Source organism: Physeter macrocephalus, chromosome 9 (genome assembly GCF_002837175.3).
Source record: "Physeter macrocephalus isolate SW-GA chromosome 9, ASM283717v5, whole genome shotgun sequence".
Classification (NCBI taxonomy): Eukaryota; Metazoa; Chordata; class Mammalia; order Artiodactyla; family Physeteridae; genus Physeter; species Physeter macrocephalus.
The window spans coordinates 103,549,918-103,569,839 of NC_041222.1; the positions used below are offsets into that span (position 1 = coordinate 103,549,918).

At 35.1% G+C, this 19,922-nt stretch overlaps 1 protein-coding gene across 1 annotated transcript in view; it reads right to left on the minus strand.

Annotated features, from left to right (window-relative positions):
* The window catches only part of GALNTL6 (polypeptide N-acetylgalactosaminyltransferase like 6), a 1,282,336-nt gene that overhangs the window by 705,931 nt on the left and 556,483 nt on the right, over positions 1–19,922 (minus strand). The gene's annotated exons all lie outside the window — the stretch shown is intronic.

Genomic DNA, 19,922 nt, shown 5'->3' on the forward strand with positions numbered 1-19,922 from the left:
GACTTCAGACTATATTACAAGGCTACAGTAATCAAGACAGTATGGTACTGACATAAAAACAGAAATATAGATCAGTGGAACAGGATAGAAAGCCCAGAGATAAACCCACACACATATGGTCACCTTTTCTTTGATAAAGGAGGGAAGGATATACAGTGGAGAAAAGACAGCCTCTTCAATAAGTGGTGCTGGGAAAACTGGACAGCTACATGTAAAAGTATGAAATTAGAACACTCCCTAACACCACACACAAGAATAAACTCAAAATGGGTTAAAGACCTAAATGTAAGGCCAGACACTATCAAACTCTTAGAGGAAAACATAGGCAGAACACTCTATGACATAAATCACAGCAAGATCCTTTTTGACCCATCTCCTAGATAAATGGAAATAAAAAGAAACATAAAAAAACAGGACTTAATGAAACTTAGAAGCTGTTGCACAGCAAAGGAAACCATAAACCAGACGAAAAGACAACCTCAGAACGGGAGAATATATTTGCAAACGAAGCAACTGACAGAGGATTAATCTCCAAAAGTTACAAGCAGCTCATGTAGCTCAATATCAAAAAAACAAACAACCCAATCCAAAAATGGGCAGAAGACCTAAATAGACGTTTCTCCAAAGAAGATATACAGATTGCCAACAAACACATGAAAGGATGCTCAACATCACTAATCATTAGAGAAGTGCGAATCAAAGCTACAGTGAGGTATCACCTCACACCAGTCAGAATGGCCATCATCAAAAAATCTACAAACAAGAGAACAAACAAATGGACACCAAGGAGGGGAAAGCAGCGGAGGGTGGTGGTGGTGCTGTGATGAATTGGGAGATTGGCATTGACATATATACACTAAATATGTATAAAATGGGTAACTAATAAGAACCTGCTGTATAAAAAAAATAAAATTTAAAAACTAATAAAAAAAAAGAAAAAAAATCAATGGTGAACTTTAGGTTGAATTAGTTCTTTTTTATCCATAAACTGAATTAACCTGAGCCTCATCCAAAGCTTAAAGTACCTGTAAACAAATTGCTCTGTAGAAGAAAGTGAGAAAAGCAAAAAAAAAAAAAAAAAAAAAAAAAAAATCTGCAAACAATAAATGCTAGAGAGGGTGTGGAGAAAAGGGAACCGTCTTGCACTGTTGGTGGGAATGTAAATGGATACAGCCACTATGAAGAGCAGTATGGAGGTTCCTTAAAAAATTAAAAATAGAACTACCATACGACCCAGCAATCCCACTACTGGGCATATACCCTGAGAAAACCATAGTTCAAAAAGAGTCATGTACCACAATGTTCATTGCAGCACTCTTTACAATAGCCAGGACACGGAAGCAACCTAAGTGTCCATCGACAGATGAATGGATAAAGAAGATGTGGCACAGATATACAATGGAATATTACTCAGCCATAAAAAGAAACAAAGTTATTTGTAGTGATATGGACGGACGTAGAGTCTGTCATACAGAGTGAAGTAAGTCAGAAAGAGAAAAACAAATACCGTATGCTAATACATATATATGGAATCTAAAAAAAAAAAATGGTCTTGAAGAACCTAGGGGCAGGACAGGAATAAAGATGCAGATGTAGAAAATGGACTTGAGGACATGGGGAGGGGGAAGGGTTAGCTGGGACAAAGTGAGAGAGTGGCATGGACATATATACACTACCAAGTCGTGGGAAGTAGCCGCATAGCACAGGGAGATCAGCTCGGTGCTTTGTGACCATCTAGAGGGGTGGGATAGGGAGAGTGGGAGGGAGACGCAAGAGGGAGGAGATATGGGGATATATGTATATGTATAGCTGATTCACTGTTATACAGCAGAAACTAACACACCTTTGTAAAGCAATTATCCTCCAATAAAGATGTTAAGAAAAAAATAAATGAATGCTCCTAGAGCAAGGATCAAGCAATGAAATTGGGGAATAAGCAGTCCTGTGGTGAGACATATCTGAGGTGTTTTCTATAACATCTCCCGAGGTTTTCCAGTGAGATGGCGCCTCAGTTGCCCATAAGGATAAGCATCAGGCCAGGCACCTTTTACTGGCTGTTTTCCCTTCCCTGTCTTACTTCTTCACCCTACTTCCCCAGGTTCACTCTGTGATTACCTCTTTAAAACTATTACAGACAAATCTGTCTCAGAGTCTGCTTTAAGGGAACCCAATCTTAGACATAGGTGTATAAATTATACTACACTTGGCAAGAACTGTCCCTTGAATACAGAGTGATGGTCCAAATTCCCTAAGAAACACAATTATTTCTGTAGTGTTATGAAACTTGTAGTTTGTTACACCTGGAGATATTTTTAAATAATTTAAAAAATCTGTCACAGGTACATTTTACTCTTTCTTTGAACTTTTTAATTATCACTGATACTCTGTTCAGAGTCTACTCGATGCCTACGAAATACAGCTATCAGGACTATTTTTATATGTACAGTGAGTACACATAAAATCATGTACAGAAATTACATTAAAAATAGCCTTGGGCTTCCCTGGTGGCACAGTGGTTGAGAGTCCGCCTGCCGATGCAGGGGACACGGGTTCGTGCCCGGGTCCGGGAAGATCCCACATGCCGCGGGGCGGCTGGGCCCGTGAGCCATGGCCGCTGGGCCTGCGCGTCTGGAGCCTGTGCTCCGCAACGGGAGAGGCCACAGCAGTGAGAGGCCCGCGTACCGCAAAAAAAAAAAAAAAGCCTTAATCTAATTAGTAGTCTATTAGTAGTAAAGTTCCCTTCTTTACATAGATGTCTGTAATTAATTTTTTCAATTAGACCACACTGAAACTCATATTTTGTGCTTATAATTATTCCTGAAATATTGAAAAATCACACTTTATACATTAGACTATCGAGGTTTAAATGATGGCTTTGCCACTTACTACCTGTGTGACAACGGGCAAATTATTTAACTACTAGAAGGCTAGTTTTCTCATGTGGAGCAATTAACAAGCAAAAATTATACCTTCTTCATAATGTGTAATAAGAATCAAATTAGATAACCCATACAAAGCGCTCAGTACAGTATTACATCTGATAATAGCAAGAGTTTGATAAATACTATCATTATTACTGTTGCTGTTATTGTTGTTACTTTAACAGTTACTGTTTTACCTGTCAAGTCCTCTGTGGAAGGAGCTAGGGAACTAGGAGAGATGGGAACTGCATGAGAGAAAGTGAGAGACACTTATGATACATAGATGAATAAATTACGGTTTCTTCCCTTAAGGATTCACAGACCGGTGGACAAATATATAAAATAATTAGACTCAAATGAGACAAGTGACATAATAGATGGCACACAGGCAATGAAAAGCCCAAAGGAAGTATGGTTAACTTTGTCTGAAAGAATTAGGGAAGTCTTTATAGATGAGTCTGTATGTTCAGAACAGATCATGACGATCTTGAAGTGATTCTAAGAAATCTGGACATTAGCCTGCTGTCAACATGAAGTATTTCACATATCGTTAATGATGAGGAAGACAGGATCACGTTTACATATTCCTCTGGCATCCGGGCAGACGATGCACCGAAGACAGCAGAAACGAAAGGAAAAAAGATTAGAGAATGTTAATACTCTGGGCAAAAATAATGAGGGTGCTGATCTGATTTTTTTTTTTTTTTTTTTTTTGCGGTACGCGGGCCTCTCTCACTGTTGTGGCCTCTCCCATTGCGGAGCACAGGCTCTGCACCTGATTTTTACTCTAAGGAAAATCAGCCTGTTTGTGATGGTGCCTGAACTGATTAAATTATACTTAGTTATTCTAGCACTTAAGCTGCTCCAAAGGAAATTGAACTCACTCTCAAAGTCAGCCATTGGATTGGCCAAGTTGTGGTCCAGAGGACTGCTTCTCATTATTACTAGAAATATTGAAGAGTATCCAGGGTTTTATTAAGAATCTGCAACCTGTGTATTTTAGATTTAATCTCAAGTCAGGCTGAGAATGGGAAATTTGCAAAATGGGAAGACAATGTGGCACTGTGGAACTGTGTTGAAGAAATAAGTAAAATGAAGTCAGACAATTTGTATGCTTATGGTTACAAATTTATAGGCAGCAAATTTATAAAAAGAAAATAGGGACAATTTAAAACATTTGTTGCATTAAGTTTATAGGAATATGGGTGAAGATGCCTGTATTATTGCAGTTCATATTGCTGTATTATTTTCAAATAAGCCTTCACAAAATTAACTTGGAGTTTAGGAATGGCTCAGAGATGAGGACATGCCTTTGTTAAGTAACAATTTATCTAAATGAATGGAAAAAACATTCTTAAATGCACCAGAGAGATGAAAGAAATAGTTTAAATTCTTAAAAAACTACCTGTGAGAAATGACAAATCATGAAGGCATTTTAAAAGCTGACAAAAAACCAAATCAGTCTGTAAACATTCTGCTAAACCATTCACAGTAATGAAAATAAAATTCAGTAGAAAATTTCTCATAGGCTTCTAAGTTTCCCCAAAATAGAACACACACATTTTCTGATATTCTCTATTGGCATTTAATAAACTGAGAGATTTAAAAATAGATTTAGTTTAACAGCATTGTTTATTTTAAACATACTTAACTGTCATTCCCTTCAGAGTTACATTAATTTATCTTCATAATTTCATTGGTTTCAGAAAAAATAAGTGGTTCTTTTAACTATAGGAATAAGCCAATTTTTTTAAAAAATAGAGATATATGAAATAAGTACTAGATTTATTTGTGATTTTTTTTTGTCTAAAATAGATATTTTATTGTTCACGCAAGAATGTCAACCTTTATAATGTTAGCGTTTAGGTAAACTTGCATTAAGGTTCTTAAGACCTTCATAAACATTCTTTCTCACCGCCTAAGCCTGAGTATTTAGTTTTGGACACAGTGTCAAAACTCACATTATAAAAATCCAAATTTTCAAACTGCAAGATTTGACTAGAATGTTTGAATGAAAGTATTTGCATATTTTAATCCTTAGACCATTCTGTTAGCTTATCTAAAGTATGACTTTATTTTTTGTTTTACTGGATTTTTCTATCTATTTATATTAAACAGATCAGTCAGGGTGTTATGTTATGGTCATAAACAACCCTAAATCCCAATGACTCAAAAAAGTGAATATTCTCTTTCTTGCATCTCTGCTTATCCATCACTGGTTTGCGAGAGGGTCTCTGCCTGTTGTCACTGAGAACAGCCAACATTTGGACCACTGTCAATCACTGTGCCAGAGGTCAATGAGAACAGTGATGGGTCTCAAGCTGATAATTAAATGGTCTGTCTCTAAAACGACATAGTTCTCTCTGCTTACAAATAACTGGTTGGAACTATTCACTTGGCATGAGGGTCCAGGAAGTGCAATCCTATATAGTGCAGAAGAATTATAGCCAGAAATAGTGGGCAAACAACACAAATGAACACGACCATCTTAGTCTTCTGCCTTCTTTCAAATAAAAAAGGAAATAGGAAAAAGGAAACTGCCTGTTATACTATATTATATGGAAACATTAAAGAGATTCAGTTTCTTCACAAAACAAACAAACAAACAAACAAGAAAAACCTGATCATATCTATACGAGGTGTCCCATCTACAGAGGCATAGTTAGCTGTAGGCACATTTTTAGAGCTGCAACCACACTTATGGTATCATCAAGTTTAGTCCCTCATTTAATTGAAAATTGAGACATTTAGAGTTTTAGAGAATTAAACAAAAATTATTTTAACAATCAATCTGGTAAAACAGTGTAGTGGGTGAAGAGGTTATACAGCGATGGGGTACTATTCCTGACCCAAAGAGTTTATAATTTTTTGAAAGGTATTTATAACTCACACAGCTGGGTAACACAGAGCAATGAACTAGAATCCAACTTTCTTCAGTTTTGACTACACAGTCTTTTGGAAATGCCATTCTATCATTGGCCTTTTAAGACATCTTTATATTAATGCAATCAATTAAATTAGATAAATGTTGTAATATTTTAAAGTGAGGTAGGCAATTACTTTATTAGACCAAACATTTCTGTGAAATGTATGATCTATTCTCCATTAACACTTTCAGAAACAAAAGTTTGAATACACGCTCTAAGAGGGCCTGGACCACTGAACCAACGGGCCATCTGGATCACTAGATTACACTATTAGGGGAATAAAATAAACAGACATTATGCCCACTATATCTAATATTCCTTTATTAGTGTTGTATATTTTAATAAAAATAGAGAGCTTTGCTATTTCCAGCTAATAACATTTCTAGCTGAGATTATCACTAAGATTTCCTCTTTTAACAAAGATGGAGTAACATGGACCATATGTACCCTTCCACTTGACCAAGTAAACAGCTAGATTAAAAATATGAAACAATGGTTTTTCAAGACATTGGCCAAAAAATATAGATATCTTTAAGAAACAGGAAACAAACAAGTGTGCCTGCTTATACTCTAGTCTGAAATTCCAGGCAATGATGAAGTTAGGAGAAACCCAAGTGGATCCAAGTGATCTCCCTAAATTGTGGAAATAAAACCAAGAATCTAGGGTTATCAAGGTAGATAGAGTTTGCAGGATACAATTCTCTCTCTAAAGGAGAGAACTGTATAGAAAAAAACCTAGGAGATCTACAGAGTCCCCTTGAGTCTTCAGCTGAGTACTGATAAGTGCATGTGTGTGAAGAAACAACCCTGAACTGAGGAATGAACCACCAGAAAAGATTAGAGGGATCAATAACTCATACAGGGCATGAAATACTTCTTGTTCTCAGCAGGCATAATGGAAAAACTTATATCTCATGGAGAATTGGGTAGAGTATTGGAAAAAGGGTTAGAAAGGATGGACAATTAGCCCAAGACTAAATACAGTTCTGGTTCAACTTAACAAAGATTTAGAGCAATACTAAACAGTATCAAACTGTTTCTAAGTAATTGTATTGTATCACAGGTAAAAGCTCAATTATACTTATAGGAATATCAAAATATTTTACACCTTAAAAAGTAAAATTCAAATGTCTGACAACCAAGAGAAACTACAAACCTTTCAAAGAAGCAGGAAAATATGAAATCAAATGAAAAAATCATTTAAGTGAAATTGACACAGAAATGATGCAGATGATAGACTAGGCAATGATATTAAAATAGTTATTGTGGCTGTTTTCCAGATGTTCAAGAAGCTAAAGGAATACATGAACATGTTAAGAGTCACAGAAGATATTTAAAATGCCCAAATACAACTTCTAGAGAGCAAAACTACACTATATGAGATGAAAAATACATTGGACAAAATTTAAGGCAGATTAGGTATTGCCAAAGAAAAGATCAGTAAACTTGAAGACATGAAAATAGAACTGTCCAAAACTAACAAAAAAGAGGAAAAAGGTCAGAACATAATATGAATAGAGCATCAGTATTGTGGGACAACTTCAAGAGGCCTAACGTGTGTGTACTTAAAGTACCCAAAAAGAAGGCAAGGGAGACATAAAAAAGTATTTGAAGATATATATGAAAGTTTTCAAGATTTAATGAAAATGTGAAGCACTAAGCTTCAAAAAGGTCAATGAAATCCGAGCACAATAAACATGAAGAAAACTAAATTAATGCCTACCATAATTCAACTGTTAAAATCAGTGATAAAGAGACCATCTTAAAAGTAACCAGAGAAAAAAGACACATAAGTCTAGTAGAAAACGGCTAAGAGTGACAGCAGACTTCTTGCTAAAAATGATGCAAGATAGTAAAGGAGTGGAGAAACATCTTTAAGTACAAAAAAGAAAAATTCAAAAAAAGAGAAAAACAATCAACCTAGTTTTCTTTAGTCAATGAAAATACATTTAAAAGACAAAGGTAAAATAAAACAATTTCAGACATACAAATATTGAATGAACTCATTCATCAGGAGACCCACACAAAAGTAAATGTTACAGGAATTTCTTCAGAACAATTATATTAAATGGAAGCCTATATATAGACAAAAAATAAAAAGCAACATAAAAGAATTTTGTGGGCACCCTGGAAGAGACAGCACAGCAGAAATTCTTACACTAAATAGCTCTGTTGCAAAAGATCCATGTCAGTAAATGTAATTAAGAGACCTAGGGCTCACTTCCCCAACCATGCCTACAAAAAGAGGGCAGGCCAACAATGTTGGACTCCAATCACCCTAACACAGCTCACATTTAGAGTGAAGGTTCCAAGGCAGACTAGTTTCCTCCTAAGATAAGGAACAAGACAAGGATGTCTGCTCTCACTACTTTTACTTAACATTGTACTGGTACTTCTCCTCAAGGAAATTAGGCAAGATAATAAAATAAAAGACATTCAAATAGAAAAGAAAAATTAAAACTATTTCTACTTGTATATAACATTTTATATTCTAAATAATACACACATGCAAAAACACACACAAACATACCTGCACACAAATTAGAACAATCTCAGTAAAGTTACGGAATACAGCTGAATATACAAAATCAAATGTACTTCGACAGATGAGCAATAAAAAATGTTAAAAATAAAATTAAGAGGACAGCGTCATTTGCAATAGCATGAAGAAGAAATTACTTAGAAAACTATTTAACAAAACAAGCTCAAGACTTGTATGCTAAAAACTACAAATCATTATTGAAAGAAATTACAGGGCCATCTAAATAAATGGAAACACATCCTGTGCTCTGGATCAGAAAACAATAGTAAGATAGCAATAGTCCCCAAATTTGTGTACATATTCAACACAATCCACATAAAAATCTCAGGTGTCTTTTTGTTTTATGACAAATTTATTCTAAAATTCATATGGTTATGTAAGTGTTATGAATCAACTGTATTCTCCATAAATTCATCTGCTTAAGTCTTAGCCTCAGTACCTCAGAATGTGACTGTATTTAGAGGTAGGGTTTTAAAAGAGGTAATTAAGTTAAAATGAAGTTATTAGGGTGAACCCTAAATCAACATGAATGGTGTTTTTATGAGACAAGAAAATCTGGACACAAACAGACATCTAGAGAAGACCAGGTAAAGACACAGGGTGAAGATGGCCATCTACATGTACAATGAGAAAGGTCTCAGAAGAAACTAAACCTGCTGACATCCTGACCTCAGACTCTACCATCCGGAATCGTGAGAAAATAAATTTCTATTGTTTAAGTCACGCAAAATAAGAATTTTGTGGGAAAATGATAAAATTACTATTTTATTTTACTTAAATCATTTAAAAAGATAAGTGATTAGCCTATAGCAAAAATAATAGCAACATAGTTTGACATTTATAACATGAGTTGAAACAAAATATATGGCAACAATAGCATAAAGGGCAGAAGTGGAGAAATAGTTATTGTGGCTGTTTTCTGGTTCTTTTACTACAAATGAAGTCATATAATATTATTTAAAAGTAGACCATGATACATTGTTATATTCCATCAGCATTAAAGCAACACTAAAATAACACAACATAAATTAAAATAACATAGTTATATCTACTATGCCCTCCCCCCAAAAGACTAAATGGAATGATTACATATGTAATTAATTCAAAAGAAGTTAGAAACAGAAGAAAGGGAGAAAAGGCTTAATGGTTTACAAATAGAAAAGCAACAGTAATGTGATATATTTGGGTAAAACATATCAAAAATTATATTGAATGTAAATGGTCTAAACATGCACATAAAAAGCAGACTGATCTCTGTCTTGCCTCCAAGAAACTCATTCTTAAAGATGCAAATAAATTTAAAAGTAAATGCACAGAATATATACAATGCCAACACTAATAAAAAGAAAGCTAAAGTGGCTTTAACATAGCCAACAAAATAGACTGCAAAGCAAAGAATAGCACCAAGATATAGAAGTTTATTTCTTCATACTCATTCTTAAAGATGCAAATAAATTTAAAAGTAAATGCACAGAATATATACAATGCCAACACTAATAAAAAGAAAGCTAAAGTGGCTTTAATATAGCCAACAAAATAGACTGCAAAGAATAGCACCAAGATATAGAAGTTTATTTCTTCATAAAAAGGTCAGTTTATCAGGAGGACATAACAATCCAAATATTCATGCAGCTAATAATAGAAATATATGAAGCAAAAGTTGAGAGAACTGCAAGGAAATACAGATAATCCAAAAATTACAAGAAGTTCACTCTTTGGATTTATTTTGAAATAACAAATCTTCATAATAATAATAATAAATCTTCTTTTCCAGTTAAGGTGAAAGCTTAGATTATTGATTTAAGGCCATTTTTCATTCTTTTTACAAGCATTGAATTATAGATGATTAGAATGAGTTTATTCTAAGTACTTCTTTAAATATATCAAAGTTTTAAGAAACTTTTTTTTTCAAAATATTTTCTAATTTCCCTTGAAACTTCCTTTTTGATATATTGATTACTTAAAAATGTGCTTTTTACTTCCGATTGAATGGTGATATTCCTGTTATCTTCCTTTCATTTAATTTTTAATTTAATTCTATTATTATGGTCAGAGAATATACTTTGTATGATTTCAACCTTTTCAAACTTGTAGTCTTTGTTTTATGACCCAGGATATGGCCTGACTTGATGAGTGTTTCATGCACACTTGAGAAGAATATATATTCTGCTGTTTTGAGTTTTTTCTGTTTTATCTTTACATTTTATATTTCCCCTTTTCTACATTCTTTGGGTTATTTTTCCATTTTTTAGTACTCTATTTTAATGCATCCATTGTGATTTTGATGTTATTACATAATATTTTAGTGGTAGCTTTACAGATTACAAAATACATACTTTCTGTTGCAAGTCTATTTAGAATTAATACTGTACCACTTCACTTTTATATAATATACAAATCTTATTACCATATAGGTCCCTTTACACCCTCTCTTTTATGCCATCGTCGTCTTATATGTTTATATACATGGAAAACCATCAGGAATATTGTATTTTTGTTTTCAACTGTCAAACATGTTCTCAGGAACTCAAGAACTCGGCAATATTTTATTGCTATTTTGAATTCTCACGTCCTTCCCTCCTCCACCTATTGCTATTTTTTTCAACACTGTCAATTAGCTGGACCATATATCTGTGTAGGTATAGTTGAGTTCAGGGGGATGACAGTAGCATGTGTTTACTCCTTCTTCTCCAGAAACCAGAATGCTGTTGGTAGGCTATTAATTACAGATGTCACATATATTTTTTAAAATAAATTTATTTATTTTATTTTTGGCTGCGTTGGGTCTTCGTTGCTACTCGTGGGCTTTCTCTAGTTGTGGCGAGCGGGGACTACTCTCCGTTGCGGTGCGTGAGCTTCTCATTGTGGTGGCTTCTCTTGTTGCAGAGCACGGGCTCCAGGCGTGTGGGAGTTGTGGCACACGGACTCAGTAGCTGTGGCTCGTGGGCTCTAGAGCACAGGCTCAGTAGCTGTGGCTCATGGGCTTAGTTGCTCCGCAGCATGTGGGATCTTCCCAGACCAGGGCTCAAACCTGTGTCCCCCGTATTGGCAGGCAGAGTCTTAACCACTGCGTCACCAGGGAAGCTCCAGATGTAATATATTTGATAGCTATAGTGATATTCAGATTTTCTGCTTCATTTTAGGACATTTTCTATTGAATTGTCAAGAAAATTTTATATTTCACCTAAGTGTCAAATTTTTTGCATGATGATGTTTATAATATCCCTTTATTATAACTTAAATGTCTATTGGAAGTTGAATAATACCCATTCTTTCACACTGAGAGTGGTACTTGGTAGTTTCTCCCTCTTTTGTTTTTCCTTAGAGATAATTGCTGGGGATTTAGAAATTTTATTAATCCATTCAAAATTCTAAATTTTGAAATTATAACCTTTTTAACAAAGTCATTGATTTATTATTTCCTTTTTTATACTTATTTACCTAGATGATTACTTTGAAAATTTTCATACTTAATTTAAACCTATACATTTTCCTATAAGCAGTGCTTTATATGTAAAGCCTACACACAAGCTTTGGGATGTAGTTACATTAACATTCCACTTGAAATACTTTTTAATTTTTCCAGTTTCACATTTGACCTGTAGGTAAATAATAAATGTGTTATTTAATTTCTAAATATTTGCAACTTTTCTGCACGTTTTTATTGATTTTAAATTTAATTCAAATTTGGTCAGAGAACACAGTATTATTCAATCTGTTGAAATTTATTGAGAGTTGTTTACTCATAAATGTAGGTCTATTTGGGTAAATATTCCATGTGTCGCTGAAAAACAAAGGTTGATTACAAAATTATTGACTGTAGGAGTCAATAAATGTAAGTAAATTAAGCCAACTTACTGATTTATATATATATATATACATGCACACACACACACGCACATACATATATATTTCATGTGAAACATAACACGGGACATTTTTCATGTAATGCTAGATGTACTAAAATGTTATTGCATAGTAATGATAATAACAAACAGGGAGAGAGTTATATTTTGGGCTTCCTTTAGGGCCCAACATTCGAAATATTTATGATTTTGTTTTGTAATAATCATGAAAATTCTCTGAAACGGCGATAAAGACAGTGCCAACCCACTTCCAGTCAGTTTAACTGGGATACGTGTGGGACAGAAAACAATTCAAAATACTACAGTGTTTGACCTCATGGCTATTGCAGACTAGGTTTTTTTGTTCTTTTCTTTGTACCTTTGGACCACCTTTTGATACATTTACAAGTGCCAGTTTACAGCACCTTGGACAGACCCCCAAATTAAGTGATTTATTTCCTGTCTATCAAAATCCTTGTAAAATGGCTTTCCTGATAGATGACAATTCAGACAATTGTGTGAAGTTCTGTTTTAAACAGATTTCCTAACAAGATTATCAGAATAACTAAGTGTATTATTGTTAGTGAACCACAATTTTTTAAATCTTATCAAAGAATTCATTCATGTTCAGGAAGGGAAGAAAACTTCTTTATTTTCTTTTAACTTTTTGCCATTGTATGCCTTCTTGCAAAGCCATTTTGGTTCAGCTGAAGTTCTCTCGGTCCCATTTTCAATTGTAACAGAATAAAATGTCAACTTGGCATCTGTCTACTGACAAGCAGACTATACAGCATATCTGTATGTCATTTCCAAGCATCAATTTACATAGTAATTGTTTTAATGTCAGCTTATTCAATTTTCAATGGCTAGTTTTAGTCACCCTGTTTTTCTGTTCTAATCTTGCCATGCCAGTTGGGTTTGATAAAGCAATGATAACTGGTAACTTATTTGCCTTTGACAGGCCTGAAAAATTAGTTTGGGCTGCTGAATATATGTGTGTTTGGGGGGTAATCACTATTTATTAATTTATTTGGGAACTTATTTTGTAAGTTAATAATTTATATGGTACTATGATTAATACTTTAATCTGATATTTTATGCCTGTACTAAGGAACAAAAGAGTTCCTTGGTTTATGCAGCTGTGTATTCACTGTGGCAATGGGGCAGAAACACAGTGAACACAGAAGGGAGGGTAAAACGGGAGACCAGAGATGGGCAGGGACCAGATTACGGAGGTTGGTGTTGGTGTTTTCAGGGCAAAAGGGACTCTTGTATGTATTTTAGACAGAAGGGAGGGTAAATGATCTGCCCTAGTTCTCAAGGCTCACTGCAGCTCACTCTGCTGAATGCACAGCACAGGAGCAAGAGGGAATGTGTGAGGTCCAGTTATGAGGTTATCCCAGGGTTCCAATTAAGAGATGGTGGCAGAAGTAGTTGAGTTTAAGGGAAGGAATGCTTCCCAGACCCATTTTGGCTTCACATTTTAGAGATGGAATTAATAGGCCTTGGTGGATGAGGTTGGCAAAGAGAGCAAATAAAATGAAGAAACTGAGGGCCAGTACAGAGCAACAATGAACTATGACATCTAGTCATCAGATAAAGAGGATCTGTTTGCAGAAGTGACTGAAAGGCACTGGAAGAAAAATTAAGAGTGTTTCCATTCCTTGAAACAGAGACAAGAATGCTTAAAAATGAGAGAGGGACAAAGTGCAAACTGTGCTGTAAAGTTTCACAAGACAAAGACTGTAAAATACTTTGGATTCTGGCAACATGGAAGGTATGAGTGACTTGGGCAAGAAAAATGTTGGCGGCGTTGTAGTTTCTGGAGTTAAATTAGGGCTCTGAAGATCTGGTGGAAGCTGAGGAAATCAATGTCTATTAGAAGTTGGGGCTGATTGCTGGAGGGAAATACCACTTAAAGGGGTCATTTTACAGATATGGTATATATATATATATACATGCACACACACACACGCACATACATATATATTTCATGTGAAACATAACACGGGACATTTTTCATGTAATGCTAGATGTACTAAAATGTTATTGCATAGTAATGATAATAACAAACAGGGAGAGAGTTATATTTTGGGCTTCCTTTAGGGCCCAACATTCGAAATATTTATGATTTTGTTTTGTAATAATCATGAAAATTCTCTGAAACGGCGATAAAGACAGTGCCAACCCACTTCCAGTCAGTTTAACTGGGATACGTGTGGGACAGAAAACAATTCAAAATACTACAGTGTTTGACCTCATGGCTATTGCAGACTAGGTTTTTTTGTTCTTTTCTTTGTACCTTTGGACCACCTTTTGATACATTTACAAGTGCCAGTTTACAGCACCTTGGACAGACCCCCAAATTAAGTGATTTATTTCCTGTCTATCAAAATCCTTGTAAAATGGCTTTCCTGATAGATGACAATTCAGACAATTGTGTGAAGTTCTGTTTTAAACAGATTTCCTAACAAGATTATCAGAATAACTAAGTGTATTATTGTTAGTGAACCACAATTTTTTAAATCTTATCAAAGAATTCATTCATGTTCAGGAAGGGAAGAAAACTTCTTTATTTTCTTTTAACTTTTTGCCATTGTATGCCTTCTTGCAAAGCCATTTTGGTTCAGCTGAAGTTCTCTCGGTCCCATTTTCAATTGTAACAGAATAAAATGTCAACTTGGCATCTGTCTACTGACAAGCAGACTATACAGCATATCTGTATGTCATTTCCAAGCATCAATTTACATAGTAATTGTTTTAATGTCAGCTTATTCAATTTTCAATGGCTAGTTTTAGTCACCCTGTTTTTCTGTTCTAATCTTGCCATGCCAGTTGGGTTTGATAAAGCAATGATAACTGGTAACTTATTTGCCTTTGACAGGCCTGAAAAATTAGTTTGGGCTGCTGAATATATGTGTGTTTGGGGGGTAATCACTATTTATTAATTTATTTGGGAACTTATTTTGTAAGTTAATAATTTATATGGTACTATGATTAATACTTTAATCTGATATTTTATGCCTGTACTAAGGAACAAAAGAGTTCCTTGGTTTATGCAGCTGTGTATTCACTGTGGCAATGGGGCAGAAACACAGTGAACACAGAAGGGAGGGTAAAACGGGAGACCAGAGATGGGCAGGGACCAGATTACGGAGGTTGGTGTTGGTGTTTTCAGGGCAAAAGGGACTCTTGTATGTATTTTAGACAGAAGGGAGGGTAAATGATCTGCCCTAGTTCTCAAGGCTCACTGCAGCTCACTCTGCTGAATGCACAGCACAGGAGCAAGAGGGAATGTGTGAGGTCCAGTTATGAGGTTATCCCAGGGTTCCAATTAAGAGATGGTGGCAGAAGTAGTTGAGTTTAAGGGAAGGAATGCTTCCCAGACCCATTTTGGCTTCACATTTTAGAGATGGAATTAATAGGCCTTGGTGGATGAGGTTGGCAAAGAGAGCAAATAAAATGAAGAAACTGAGGGCCAGTACAGAGCAACAATGAACTATGACATCTAGTCATCAGATAAAGAGGATCTGTTTGCAGAAGTGACTGAAAGGCACTGGAAGAAAAATTAAGAGTGTTTCCATTCCTTGAAACAGAGACAAGAATGCTTAAAAATGAGAGAGGGACAAAGTGCAAACTGTGCTGTAAAGTTTCACAAGACAAAGACTGTAAAATACTTTGGATTCTGGCAACATGGAAGGTATGAGTGACTTGGGCAAGAAAAATGTTGGCGGCGTTGTAGTTTCTGGAGTTAAATTAGGGCTCTGAAGATCTGGTGGAAGCTGAGGAAATCAATGTCTATTAGAAGTTGGGGCTGATTGCTGGAGGGAAATACCACTTAAAGGGGTCATTTTACAGATATGGAAGTAGTGATGTTTTTATCATATGGGATTAAATGTAAGCCAGAATAATGAACTAAATATTTTTAAATATTAAGAACTAACTTCTCCACTTTTGTAGAGAAGAAAAAGAATGCTTTCCACAGCAGCAGTTCCAGATATTTAATGGAATTTTATCAGAAAATAAGTGTTTCTGTTACTGAAACAGTTGAATCTCACAAAAAAATAATAGGTACTTATCACTACACACCAGTTAGAGAACCCTAGAGATTCATACTTATTACATGGATTCAGATGAGAAGGTCTACCGGAGTAATTAATCGCTTGATTTGGTAAAAATGAAGTAAATAACATTATTTGACTAGGAGAAAACTAAGAGTGATTTATCTTTTTCTCAAATAGCTTTACTGAGATATTCACATACCATCTAATTTATTTGTTGTACCAGTTAAAGTGTACAATTCATTGATTTTTAGTTTGTCCACAGATATGTGTAACCATTAGCACAGTAGATTTTAGAATATATTCATCAACTTAAGAAGAAATCTCATAGCCTTAACTATAACTCCCCGGTTCTTTATCCACTCACAGCCCTAGAGACCACTGTTTACTTTCTGTTTCTCAGAGATTCCTCTTCTGGATATTCATACAAATAAAATCATATATTACGTGGAATTTTGGACCTGTTTTTTTCATTTAGCATAATGTTTTCAATGTTAATCCAAGATGTAGCATTTATAAGTATTTTATTCCTTTTCATGACTGAATAATCTTCCATTTTGTGAATATACCATATTTTGTTTATCCAGTGATTTACTGGTGGATAGCTGGGTTGTTTCCACCTTTTGACTATTATGAGTAATGCGGCTATAAACATTCATGTGTACATTTTGTATGGACATATTTTCATTTCCCTTGGGTGTATTCCTTAAAGTAGAACTGCTGGGTCATATGGTAACTCTGTGTTTAATTATTTGAGGAACTACTGGAGTATTTTCCAAAGCACTGACACCATTTTACATACCCACTAGCAGCGTACAAGCGTTCTAATTTCTCCACATCCTCACCAACATTTATTATCTGACTTCTCGGTTCCAGTCATTGTAGTGGGTGTTAAGCAGTATCTCAGTTTGGTTTTGATTTTTATTTCCCAGATAACTAATGATGTGGAGCATTTTTCATGAAGCTATTGGCAATTTTCATATCCTCCTTGAAGAAACGACTATTCAGATCATATGCCCATACTTCAACCGGGTTGTCTTTTTGTTATTGAATTGTAAGAGTTCTTTATATATTCTAGATACAAGTTCCTTATCAGATACATGATTTGCAAAAATTTTCTCCAGTTCTCTGGGTTTCGTTTTGCCTTCCTGATGCCGTCCTTTGAAGCAAAAAAGTTTTTAATTTTGATGAAGTCCAATTTATCTATTTTTTCTTTTGTTCCTTGTGCTTTTGGTATCGTATCTAAGAATCCTTTCTCAAATCACAGGTCATGAAGATTTACTTCTGTGTTTTCTTCTGAGTCTTACAGTTTTAGCTCTTATATTGAGGTCATTGATACATTTTGTGCTCATCTTTTGTGGTCTGAGGTAAGGGTCCTACCTCATTCTTTTGCAAGTGGCTACCTGGTTGTCCCAGAAGCATTTGTTTAGAAGATCATTCTTTTCACATTGAATGGTTTTGGCACCCTTGCCAAAAAGTCAATAGATCGTGGATGTATAGAACTATTTCTGGACTCTCTTATATTCTGTTCATCCATAATATCTATCCATATACCACACGATATTAATTACTGTTGACTTGTAATAAATTTGAAATCAGGAAGTGTGTGTTATCCTATTTTGTTGTTGTTCTTCAGGATTCTTTTGGATATTCTGGGTCCCTTGCAATTTCATATGAATTTCAGAATCAGCTCATTGACTATTTTTTTGGTTTTTTAACATCTTTATTGGAGTATAATTGCTTTACAATGGTGTGTTAGTTTCTGCTGTATAACAAAGTGAATCAGCTATGCGTATACATATATCCCCATGTCCCCTCCATTTGGAGTATAATTGCTTTACAGCGTTGTGTTAGTTTCTGCTGTATAACAAAGTGAATCAGCTTTATGCATACGTATATCCCCATGTCCCCTCCATCTTGCGTCTCCCTCCCACCCTCCCTATCCCACCCCTCTAGGTGGTCACAAAGCACGGAGCTGATCTTCCTGTGCTATGTGGCTGCTTCCCACTAGCTATCTATTTTACATTTGGTAGTGTATATATGTCCATGTCACTCTCTCACTTCGTCCCAGCTTACACTGCCCCCTCCCCGTGCCCTCAAGTCCATTCTCTATGCCTGCATCTTTATTCCTGTCCTGCCCCTAGGTTCTTCAGAACCTTTTTTGTTTCGATTCCATACATATGTGTTAGCATATGGTATTTGTTTTTCTCTTTCTGACTTACTTCACTCTGTATGACAGACTCTAGGTCCATCCACCTCACTACAAATATCTCAGTTTTGTTTCTTTTTATGGATGAGAAATATTCCATTGTATATCTGTGCCACATCTTCTTTATCCATTCATCTGTTCATGGACACTTAGGTTGCTTCCATGTCCTGGCTATTGTAAATGGTGCTGCAATGAACATTGTGGTACATGACTCTTTCTGAATTATGGTCTTCTCAGGGTATATGCCCAGTAGTGGGATTACTGGGTCATATGGTAGTTCTATATCAAGTTTTTTAAGGAACCTCCATACTGTTTTCCATAGTGGCTGTATCACTTTACATTCCCACAAACAGTGCAAGAGGGTTCCCTTTTCTCCACACCCTCTCCAGCATTTATGGTTTGTAGATTTTTTGATGATAGCCATTCTGACAGGTGTGTGGTGATACCTCATTGTAGTTTTGATTTGCATTTCTCTAATGATTAGTGATGTTGAGCATCCTTTCATGTGTTTGTTGGCAATCTGTATATCTTCCTTGGACATTTCTCCAAAGCTTGACAACTTCTAAAGAGAAGTCAGCTGGGATTCTGACAGGGATTTCTTCGAATCTGTGGCTCAGCTTGGAGTGTTCTGCCGAGTTAATATTAACTCTTCTGATTCACAGACATGGGATGTTTCTTCATTTCTGCAATTTCTTTCAACAGCATTTTGTAGTTTTCAAAGTGTAAGTTTTACATCTCTTTTGTTCAATTTATTCCTAAGTATTTTATTCATTTTGATTTTATGGTGAATTGATTTCTTTAGAGGTATTTTCAGATTATTCACTGCAAGTGTATAAAACTAAAATGATTTTCATATACTGATGTCATACTCTAATACTTTGCTGACATTATTAGTTCTACTAGTTTTCTCAGCAGATTCCTTATGGTTTTCTATACATTGATAGAAGATTATGTCATCTGCCAATAGAGAAGGTTTAACTCTTCCTTTGCAATTTGGATCCCTTTACTTCTTTTTCTTGCCTAATTGCCTGGACTATATTGTACAGTACAATGTTGTATAGAAGCAGTGAGACCAGACATCCCTTTCACCCCATGATCTTAGGGTTATATCCAGTCTTTCATCACTAAGTATGATGCTAGCTTTCCAAAAATGGCAGATTTTCCCACATTTTTAAACAAATAAGGTTAACTATTAATCATTACCGCTTATCTCTTTAAACTTCCATGAGTGGAAATATTTATAATGAAGAGGGAACAAATTTAGAATTCCTATTGCAATATTAATCTTACAGAACAAAATGCATCAATACGTCAAATCTCCATTTTCTTTAAGGAATTAAAATTGTGAATCTATTTGCATTTCTCAAACTTATGCTTTCGGTTTTATTTATTTGATCCTTATCATGGTTACAAAGGA